General features: G+C 39.7%; 1 pseudogene; it reads right to left on the bottom strand.

The window, feature by feature from the left end:
• Positions 1 to 8,862: 8,862 nt before the first annotated feature.
• On the bottom strand, positions 8,863 to 8,981 carry LOC112480095 (annotated as a pseudogene).
• Between the last annotated feature and the right edge of the window lie 3,106 nt (positions 8,982 to 12,087).

The following is a 12,087-nucleotide window of genomic DNA, read 5'->3' as shown; positions in this document are numbered from 1 at the left end:
TTTCCTGTGATCTTGTGTGACCCTCTGGACTGGGAGGCAAAGAGTTGTTCTTAGACAGGAACTTGCTAAACCACTTGACATTTTCAACAGCTGCAGAACTGTTTATCAAGTGCATGCCATCTCTCTCAGCTCCTCCAATTTAGCAGCCAGAAAAGTCAAGCCAGTGACATTGCGTGCTTTTGACAACTTCTGAGCAATTCACAACTTCCACCATAAAGTGGCTAAATTGGTCTCACTAGTCTGATAGTGATCTTTAGATGGGCCATTTTCTCCTTGAGCTCGTTAGCTTTGGGGACTCCTTCACTAGAATCAAATGAGGCACTGCTGGAGAGAAGCATAAACACCGACTTGCCAGTCCCTCCAATTCCCTAAACTATAGCTCATAAAGAATAGATCTGTTATTTTTTTTTTTTTAAGCCACAAACTTTGGGCAAATGGCAATGTTTATTTTCCAATAGCAAAGAACATGAATTCTGTTTATTTAAACATTTTTTTTCCGAGAAATTAAGGAGCCAGTGAGTTTTAATTTAGCTTGTTTGAAAATTATATTTGCGTGCAAAAATGTCCATGATTCATGACACACTTTTGCAGGATAAAGTGAATTTCAATAGGATGCTAATAAAATGGGTGAAGAATTATTTTAAAAGAGTGAAAGTGTTTGTGCAGTGACTGAGCGTGGGTATGGAAGCAAGGAGGAAGCCTGCAGTCCAGAGGCGCATGGGCTATTTAAAATCCTGGCTCCCACTTACCAGCCATGTTACCTTGGACACACCTCTTAAACTCTCTGTCTCCCGATTGACTCCTTAAAATGAAAATAGTAATAGAATCAACTCGAGAGAGTGCTTGTGAGAGTTAACTAAAGCGTCGTGCCTGGAAAGCACTTAGCCTAGCGTCTGCCACATTATTATCCTTCAATAAGTTTTTCTTAATATAGTCTTCTGATAAGTCCTTTTCTAAGAAATATACTTAAATAAAAATGTATATATCGGCAGGCAATTTCAAGCGTTAAGGCATTTTAGATTATCTAGCCCAATGCATCACAATAATACTTGGATTTGTTGGCTGGACATGTGGGAGTATGCACTGAAGCCGATTTCAATGTCGTCAACAAACATTCATATTTTTCAGTTTGTATATCAGATTAAAAACTTTGTTCACCTACTCACATAAGTGATAAAATCAACGTTTTAACTTTTGCAAACCTTGCGTTATGAGATTAAAACAGTGACTTAACCACCTTTGAAATGGCAAATCCGGCATATATTGAAAGAAATTTTCAGGGTGTTTGATTGAGATAAGACACAACAGAAAAAAAGAGTAGACTCAATACTCACTGATTTTTTTTTACAAAGATTAATTAGGTCACAGATAATAAAATACTATAGACTGTTGGAGTGTACTTTAAATACCGAAAACAAAAACAAAAGAAATAAAAATTTCTCTGCAATTATTGAATACTTGACAAAGCATTTTGTGTGGATTGAGAAAAAAATATGTACTTTATTATCCTACTTTATTCTCAGAAGTGGCACCAAGCATGTGTGGAAAGCATTTGGTTTTGATGCCATCGAACCAGGGTTTGAATCTCAGCTCTATGACTATACTAAAAATGTCAATAAGCAAGCTTAACGTTTTGCTTTAAAAGGAGATGCATCTGAAACAATGATAACATTAATGACGTAGCGTTATCTCTTCAGCCTTTACGCAGTGTCAAGTAGGCATGCACTGTTGTTGCTGTCATTCTGCAGCTGGGGAAGTAGTGTTGGAGGTGGTCACCAAGAGGATGTGACCACCGGTGGCCCAAGAGCTGGATCCGAGCAATCGATGGTTCTTCACCCCCTCCCTTGTCCTTCGAATGTAGGTTCCAGCTACCGTTCCCACAGTGGGAGCCACTGTCAAGGGCTCAGCCTTGAGAGGGCAGCATGTCTTGAGACCATCTGGACTATATAGGTGACTGAATCCCGTTAAGATTTCTGCAAAAACTTTTAAAATCTACTCATCCCGAGGGGCCCAGGACAAGCCTCGTAAGTTCCCTCCCTTTTTAAAGCAGATCCCCTGGACTGGTCTTCCTCTTTCTTCTGTCTCTCCCTTCCCTCTGTAAGGGGTCCAGCTTCAGATTTCACCCAGGAAGCTCCTGAGGTTTTGAACCAACAAACAGAGGTCTGGAAGTTCAGTGACCCGATCAAGTTTATATAGCTCCTAAGTGCAGGCACTTGACGGCTGACATCCTGCAGAAGGGCTGGTCTCTGTTGTGTATTTTTCAGTTTTCCGTGAAAACAAAAAATGTTTTCTTGATCCTGAGAGTAATTTTCCAGTCTTTCCATTTTGCCATGGAAACCAGTGTTTTAAATGGGCCAATTTGGGGAGCTGGGTGAACGGGGACCTTGGTACCCTGTGTTGTCCAGAGAAGTCAGAGGAAAGAGTTACAGACCAAATTCCAGAAGGTCGAGGACCGGCTTAGCCAGCCAAACTGCAGGGGCTCTGCAAAGGGGCAGTTTGAAGGAAGGGCAGATGTTGTCCCAGTGGGCATGGGGACAGATCAGCAGACTTCAGCAGTTAGCCCGGCTGTTAGATAATGCCTTGCTTTGTTAGAGTGGCATCCTGGTCAGGGCAGGGAACGTCAGTAGAACCCTAGATTGGTGGACCAATCAGAGAGACAGAGGAGAATATCAGCAGCCCAGGTGAACTGAACTTGCCCCTATGTGCTTGAGCTCATGTAAGGATTGTGGTGGAGTTGACGACAAAGCTGAGTGTCAGGGAGGGGCAACCCAGAAACTCAGCAGTTTTGATGGCTGGACCACCAGGTCTGGGAGAAACCCAACTCCCCAGCATGAAGGGATTCAGAGCGGCCAGACGTAACAGAGGCTGCATGCATAGTTACTCTGCTCTTGTAATTGGCGGGCCGGGACTAAACCTTCAGGTGAAAGGAATTGGTGGATCCAACTGGGAAAAAGTAGGAGAATGAAGGGCTAGAAAACAGACCCACAGTCTTGGGCTTGAAACAACAGCAATGGCAAAAATGACTATTTCTGAGCTGGAGGGGTTAAATGACCCCACATCCATTAACATGCACAGTATAGGCCAAGGTTCTTGACAGGGTAGACCTCAGATCCCTTGTTTTGCACGTCCTGGAACTCCTTAAGAAATGTCTAAGATGGGGCCTCCACCTTGCAAGGTGGCTTTACCCTTTGGAACTTAGAGTTTGTTAGCAGACAACATTGTCCATGCCATTCAGATGGACTGTAGAAACCAGGCCCACTTGTCGAAAGCAGTGGCTGTCGACCATGTGAACTACTTTCATTCCCAGATTCGAAAGAGACTAGAAGAGGCTCATTCTCTAAGAGCCACGTCGAAGACAAATTCTAACATCCTTCAGAAATGCAATCACGCTCCAAGACTAAAAACATACCCCTTTAGCTCCTTTAAACTGTTAATAGTGATTGCCATGAAATGGCACCATTTTCTAACATCGAATTAGAAGATGTGGGACAGGAGAGGGTGGGGGTGGGGTCAGCCTACCCAGACACACAACCCTGTCCTGATGAACATGTGAAAACTCCTCTATGTCACATGCGGTCTGACAGCTAGTGAATGAATGTCTCCTGTGGTCAGAGTAAGCTATGGAAAATGTAAAGTTAATGTCTTTTGCATACGAGAGGAGAGCTTAGTCAGAGCTAAGTGATATCAAACATTCACTAGGTGTGTGGGGGGGTGGCAGGCACGGATAGGCGGGAAGACGTGGCTGGGAAAAGCTCCACCGAAATTCTCCATTTACCCTCTTGCTAATCTGTAAAAGATTTTTTGGCATTCTCTATGGCAGCTTCAGAAGCAGATGGAAATATTTTAAGATGCATAATACACATGTGCCTGTAACATGAATTTCCATTTTCCTTACAGGCGTGAACACAGGGAACTTCTGCATTATCCTTTAAATGGTAGCAAAATTTCAAAGGGGAAATGACATTTTATGCCATGGCTTCTAGGTGGCTCAGTCTGATTTGCAAACAGTGAACAGCATAAAAGCAGTGCTTCAATTCTCCCCATTAGATTTTAAAGGTCAAAGTTCAGCTTTATATCAGGTAGTCGATACTCCTAACCTCTGACAACGATTCAGCATATTTAGCAAATTTCTTCCCCCCACCTAATGCCCCAAAGAATTAGGTCTTTTGAGAAAAGAAATTATCAGGCTAGTAAGAAATAGAATAGTCATGTTAATGTATTTTTCATCAGAGAACAGCATCCATTTTCAATTGTGAAACTATCTTTAGTAACAGCCCAATTTGGATAATTCATTGAGTGTGTAGTGCATTCTTAAAAAATGAATTTGTATTGGTGCACCAGCAACATTGCCAGCAACGATATTTATATAATAAAATCTATATGTGGTATCTTCATGGACCTATGAATAGGAAAATAAGACTGTCGTAACACTGGAAAAATGCTGAACAAAATTCAGATATACCATCCGATGAGTCACATTTCTCAGTTTGTACATCTTTTATTACCACTTAGTAGGAGCTGAAATCTGCTCTTCCTCATCCTGGGTGGGCTTTTGTTTCTCCCATCAATGTGTTGGGGTATCACTGGTGCTGAATGGACAGCTCTGGATAAGGTCAGATGAAGCTGTCATGGGCAGGGAAGCTGTCATGGGCGCTTTGGGACCCATGGGTGGTTTCAAAGTAGTTGTGAAATTTACAAAACTAAATGCAAAATTATACGTGTATGAACGTATGCACATTTTTCTGAGAGGATCTACAGTAGTGAAACTTTGCAACCAAAAATAAAAAGGGATAAAATTTGTTCCTTTACTCCTATCAAAAGACATGCTATTTGCGTAGAGTACAATATTGATCATACATTTTAGTAGCGTGACTGGTCTCATATCCAGACCAGGTAACTAGAGGATTTTAACCCACTGACAGCTAAATAGCCACATCAACTTTTCCACAGAGCAAAATAAGGTCTCTTTATGCACTACTTATAGGGTTAAATGTACCTTATAATATTTTGCTGATCCGGGGCGGGGATTGGAAGAGAGTAAATTTTGACAAAACAGAGATGAACCGAAGAGCAAAAAATCATTGTCAGCGTTTGATTATTGACATTGCATAGTATAGTAGGTCCATAAATAACCTAGTTTTCTTATGAGGTTGACAAGATGCGAAAGGAACTTAACCCTTGTTTATATCAATTAGTTTATGGTAAAATTGGTTTCATTATACATCATTTTGCTTAAAAGTGGCAGAACCTAATTGATGATGTTAACTAAGCACTTACTGTACACAGTTTTAGTTCTTAAAATATTTGTTCTTAATGTATTTGGTGTTTCTGGAATAAAAATCTATTAATGTCAGGATATGTTTGGGGGATGGTGTGAATATAATTAAACATTAAAAATTTGTGGAGAAGAGGGTGCTAAATGTTTAAATTAACTAACTTGTTTTAAGTTAGTAATTAAAAAATGTTCCTCTTAAAATTTTCAGGCACATTTTGATCAGTTCACTTATTTAGTGGAGTTTTATTGTTCCATTTTTTCTTTCTCTACCAATCTCTCAGCTATGGTTGAGCTCTCTAGCAGTTCTATAGCATTGATGAATAAACTATACTAAAATGACTCAGAGCTTCTCTCTTGTGCCTTCTCAATTTAAAATATTGAAATTATTTCATATTTTTATAAAAAGCAGATAACACAATGATAAATTTATATTAATCCTGTCTCTTTCAATATGAGGTTCTATTTATGTCGATAACATGGTGAATAATCAAGCTACAATACTAAACTCTGGAGAAAAAGAAATAACTTTGCATTGTGAAAGTATCAGTCAAAAGATCCGTTTCTAAAGCAATTGAGAATTCGGTCATCACTGTATCAGTTGTAGTTCAATTAAAATTCAGTGTGTTAGTGTGTATACATTTTTTTACAAAGAACATAATAGTACGAAGAATCCATGCTTAGTCCTCGGGAGGCAGAAGTTTTAATCAGAAAATTTTAATCCAGGTTATGTATCACTTGAAAGAGAGAAATTTCAGACAGCCACAAGGGGACAGCAAAATACACTGGATTTCCTTAAGCAGCAAAGCAACAACATTCTGTCTTCTGGCTCTAGCGGTGTGATGAATGCAAATGAGAGAACTAACTGAGATACCCAGGATTTGAGCCATCCTCAAGCACAGGCATTTTTGTACAAATAGGTGAGACTGCAGGGTTGGGGGGACTATATTTCCTAGGATAACTGAATGTATGAGACACCAGCTTTCTAAGTGTTTCTTAGGAGTGGTTATTGGTGATGGGCACCCAAAGAGGGCTAACACCTGGCCATTGCTCACTGTCCTTCCCAGTGGAGCAGGGTGTGAATTCCCCTTCTCCCTTCCTCTCTTAAGATTTTCCAGTACTTGAGGGGAGAATAACAATAGGGTAAAGTCAATACAATTGAATTTTTTAAATAGGGAAACAGACTCTCTTTACAAGAAGCTGTAAATACTTATGAATCACTAATTATTAGGCACTGTTTAGCAGGGAGCCTTACAGAATGCATTAAAGTTCAGGCCAGGAAAATCTGGATTCTGGTGTCAGAATTCCTGGGTGTGGAATTGTTAACCTTTGGCAGATTTCTTAACCTCTAGATGTCTTAGTTTATTCACTTGTAACATGAGGATAATATAAGAGATTGTCTCAAAGATCCAGTTAAAAAATGCATGTCACCCACTTAGCTCAGTGCCTGGCATATGGTAAGAATTCAATTATAAAATTATAATAGATGAGTGGCACATGAGAATATTCAGTAACTATTGCTAGATAACTAACAATATACATTATCTCATTTAAGTCTCACAACTAGTGTGAGAGCTAGATTTTTTTTCTCTCCATTTTTATAGAAGAGAAAATTAAGGTTCAATTATAAACTAAAGAGAAGAGCTGGAATTTGAACCCCTGACTTTCTGATTCTAAGTCCACTTACTTTCCACCACACTTAGGTAGGTAGACTACCATCATTCTTTCCCTGTTCTTGGTAACTCCTACAGTTACCTAAAGTCACTTGACAGTTCTTGGTAATGACTCAGTGGTTGGACTAGGCCAGCATAGAACAGAATCATATGTTTTCCATGCACTGATTAGACCACTAGAGGGTGTGGAGAAGAGGGGAGGGCTTTCCTGCAAGTCAGGTAGAAAGGAATTGCTACCCAAACGTCTTACACCCAGAGTAGCCTCAACTGGGAAATCAACCTAAGTCAGCATACCTCAAAACTCGTGATCACATGCATTCGTGGGTCTCCCACATTACCCAGTGCAATTCCTGTCCATAGGAACAAGTCGACTCATCTATGGTGAAAAGATATATGGATGCCTGGGATCAGAATATGTTCCCTAGCTGTTTAGGTAAAAATTAATTAGTAAATTCATAGAATTTGCTCCACCTGCTCTCTTCCAATATGGTGTAATGAAATCCTTCTCTTCTCATTAAAGGAGACAAGATCCCTCTTTCTGTTTTTCCTTGGAAATGCCACTCTCACAGGCTTATAGAGGCATATCCCTCACCATACGTGTTGGGGAACCATAATGAGTGTACGTTTTAAATTAAAAATACAAACATACAAAAACAAACAAACACCCCAAACAAATCTCTTCTGGCTACAGCAGCTTGATAATCCACAAATTCTTTGTTATTTCAGACCAGAAGTTTCTTCCCATAAGAGAGATGACAGCACAAAGCTACCAAGAAAAAGGCCACTAAAGCTACCAAGAAAAGGGCCATTAACCTATAAACACTCTCATTCTTTGAGAATAGCATTAGGAAAATGGCACCAACTATTTCCTTTAGCATCAATTCATTTTCAAAAACTGTTTGATTAAAACTCTTAAGTGCCCCCAGAGGAGTCAAGGCCGTTCTCAGACCCTAGCTTCTTCCCGTGGTAACGAGAGCATCAGTTCCAAGAGGTCATGAGAGGACGGGAGGCAGGTTGACCCCGGAGCTACATCCGGGCCACTGGGGAGGCTCCGCCCCCTGCCGGTGCTTGAAACGAACGTTCCGCCCGCCGCGCCCGCATGTTCCGGAACAGAGCGCCGTCGTGTTGAGACCGCTGGGCCGGTCGGTATCTGGCTAGAAGCCCACCAAGGCCTCCTCGTAAATTTTTAAGATGCCAGCGGCGGGTGCGGAGAGCTCCTCAGGTTGGGAACAAGCCTGGTGAGTCCCGTTGCTTAAAGCCGCCCCCTGCTGATGGTGGTCTTCCCTTGCCGTGTGTGTGTGTGTGTGTGTGTGTGTGTGTGTGTGTGTGTGTGTGTGTGTGTGTGTTTGGGGGGTTGGGGTGTGGTGGGTGGGGCGCCGTTTCAGATTTCACCTGGCAAGCCCCCGAAGTTTCTAACCAACAGCATCACAAATGCAAGAGTGCCCAGGCGGCTCTCGGCCGCCATGACGCCAGTCTCACAGGTTGAGATGGAGAATGCCCTTAAAAATGTCTTAGGAACTTTTATCTGTTGACTTTAAAAATTGTGTTTAAAAGTAGTATGTACTTACAGCCTACGTGTATATTACCTCGTTTTACTCGTCAGTGCCCTTGACGTTGACTTGTGGTTGGGGGAGCATTCGCAGTGGATTCTATTTGTTCTTATTGAGCGTGGGCCTTGAGAAGCATCCTGGCTTTCTGCACATTTGTCTCTCTACAGAGGAAGGGGTCTTGGTGATCGGGTCTGAATATGGTGGCAAAGTGCGGGGGTAGATTGGTGGTTAACCGCTTTTGGTTTGTCTAAGCTCTTCCCTACATTCCTTAGATTATTTATTTATTTATTTATTTTAAGGCGAGGCAACCCTTGGTTGACCTCATAGATTGCAAGGACCTTGTCAGCTTACAATCCCTTATTTTTTATGGCTACAGCACCTAGTGTTCCTCGGTGGTCTCCTATCCAAGTACTAACCAGACCTGACCCTGCTTAGCTTCTGAGATCAGACGGGATCCGGCTTGTTCAGGGTAGCATGGCCGTAGATTCTTAGATTATTCTAGAACCAAGCATGTAGTCTGATGAGTACCATCTATGAACTCTGAAGAATAGTTCTATAATGTTTCTTTTGGTCTCAATACCTACAAATGAAATTACCTTGAAACATCATATATTATGTTTCGTGCACAATATGCACATGGAATAGTCAAATATGGGAAAATATATAACTGCTACTTAATGGTTTTTCTACTCATTCGTGATAAACTGTAGAGTATTGCTTCTCTTCTCACATTGGGCTTTTAATTTTAAACATGCAATGATACACCTTTAAAATTTTTATAAAGGAGATTTTTTTTAGGTCAGCTTTCAACATGGGAACATGCTCTTGCTGAATGAATAAATCAAAATGGACAACATTAATTTATTGAAGCAGAAATGTGTCTGCTCAGCTCTTTCCCCAAACTGCCAGAACTGCTTAGTAGTGTGTCCCACACCAAGAAGTCACCCTCGCAAGTGGAACTTCTGTAGGAAAGGAAGCTGGAAGACAATCACCGAGGTTTTCTTTTCCGTTCCTTCTGTTTCTCTCCTTTCTCTTTACTTTCTTCCTCCTCCTTCTTCTTTAAGAAATGACATAATTTAAGACACCACCACAGATGATTTAAAACATATATTTACCTTCCTATTTTGGAAATGGCCTAAAAGGAAAAAATGATGTAAAGGAAGAAAACGACAGGTTAGAATAGGTCATCCTTCTCTTTGTGAGAATAAAGTTTTTGAGTAGAAAGATTGGTCTCTAGTAGTATAATGTGATGGTAGCGGGAGACTCATTATCAGAGTGAAGTTTGTACTTGTTTGGAAAAGAAAAGATGGTTTAATTATGCGTATGTGTTAGGGTATGTGTGAACAGAATTTCCCCCATAACCTCCTGTGAGTGGCATGGTAAGGGTCTCATCCTAGTGGCATAAGGAAATACAGTTATGGAACCTGAGAGGTGTGTGGTGACCGCCAGTCAGTCTGGAACTTCAGTTGTGTCAGCAGTGGTCCATTCCACACCATTAATCCATGGACAGGTTGTAGACTCATCTTTGTTATTTTGACTCTCCAACGTGATGTTTTCTAACCCCAGTGCAGGTGAGAACTGCTTCATCAAGCCAGCAGGAAAACATGCAAAACAAAATAATCTGGAAACCTATTTAGGAGAAATTCCTTTCGTCTGTGAAGTTACACATATCTTAATAGCCTGACCTGTAAAACAATCAGCAAACAAATAAACAAGAACCAGAAACAATAAATCATAATGTCAATAAATAACCAAACCAAACCAAAAACTGTCCTCTGCTTCTCTGGGTTGCTAATTTTTAACGTAAGTTTTAAAAAATGTATTATAAAAATAAGACATTTCCATATGGAAAATACAGATAAGAAGAAAATGAAAATCGCCTATAGTCTTAGCATTTAGAGATAATGTACGTTGTTAACATTTTGGGGTATAGACTTTCAGTGTGTGTGTGTTTTGCCTATACACTTTCAATACATACTATATAAATTTATATATGGAATTTACAAAATATAAATTTATAAAGATAAAAACTTTTTTTGTTTTTATTTCTCTTACTAAGCATACCCATCCTTTAATAACTACAAAGCATAAGAGCGTGTGAATAAACTGTAGTTAATGTAGTTAATGTAGTTATTGTAGTTAATGTAGGCCATTATTGAGTATGTAAGGTGTTATTTCAATTTTTCCTTATTAATTATTTTATAAAAGTTGTTGTTAGAGCCAAACCTTTGTGACATTACAAATATTTACTTAGGATAAATTCTTAGAAGTAGGATTCCTATGTTAAAAGGTTAAGAACATTTTAAATAGCATTTAAATATTTAACATTTGTTGTTAAATAACTCTAAGCTACTTTTTAGAAAGGTCTTAACTGACCTATTCTATCATCCGCAGTCCATGAAACTGCCCAGGTTCTCACAGTTTCTGAGTGTAATCATTAAAAAATATTTAAAAGTAAATTTTTTAAAGGAGAATGAGTAGAGAGTTTAATGCCACCATTTTGAATATCCAGACTTTATTGTGGAACCAAGGTGTTTTTCAGGAATTCACTTGTTACCAAATGATTTAGAGTCATATTCAAAGCAGAAGCCTACAGTGGTTGTGCCAATGAGACTGTACATTCATTTATAAGAAAAGTCACGTCTTTCTTGCTTTATTCAAAAGCATGGAAGCTGGCCTGCCTCCAGGTGGGATATCCTGATTGGAAGTCACCTCTGACACAGCTTTGCGCCTTCCTTACTGTCTTTTTGATGCAGGTTCCTTAAAGAAGAGTGTGATGACTACAAATTCTGGTTTGCACGTGTGCAAGACATACACACACAGAGTGTGACAGACACATGATCTACTTAGTCATCCTGTTTCACTTTGGGGCCCAAGGGGAGGGAGAGAGGAAATGGGCTGAGAAAATTGGAGGTTGTTCCTGGTAAGTCCATATCAGACATTAGTGTTTGGCTCACAAACAGCTGTTTCATGAATTATTTGTATTAATAACAATGAGTAATAATTTTTAGAAATCGTGCATGCTTGCCAACACTGAATTTAGTGCTATACAATATGCTTAGGTCAAAGTCCTTGTTAGATCTTTGTAATAGCCTTGAAAATAATGTTTTGCATTTGCAAAGCTTGTTAGAGTTGATAGTATTTTTTATTGATAAACTCATGTATGGTGAGTTGTCAGATTTGGTGGTACTTCATTCTTTTACCTGTTTCTGAATAATACTCAATTTTGGACCTTCTGTAGATTCCTTCTGTTTCAGGTTTGTAATTTAAATCCTTAGTTAAAAAACAATGATGAGCTCAAATCTTTTATCCTGTTTCTTAACTGGATGCAATCAAATAGCAAATGTGATGAACTGTTATGACATATTTAACTAAATAAAAGAATAAAAAGTCAAACTGTGGCAAAATAGGCTTTTACTCAGTGCCTTGTCCCATGAAAGTCAACACAAAGTCCTGTGGGTCTTAGATGAGAAAAATCCCCAAACATCTTTTTTGCACGGCTGGAAGTATAAAACTTGGTGTCCTGGCTCTAGTCCAGTGCAAAGGGGAATTTCAAGAGCTGGTTCGCATTTTTGTAATTTTCCAGTTTGAA

Source organism: Pteropus alecto, unplaced genomic scaffold (assembly GCF_000325575.1).
Source record: "Pteropus alecto unplaced genomic scaffold, ASM32557v1 scaffold134, whole genome shotgun sequence".
NCBI classification, from domain to species: Eukaryota; Metazoa; Chordata; class Mammalia; order Chiroptera; family Pteropodidae; genus Pteropus; species Pteropus alecto.
This window is presented reverse-complemented; position numbering and strand designations above follow the sequence as displayed.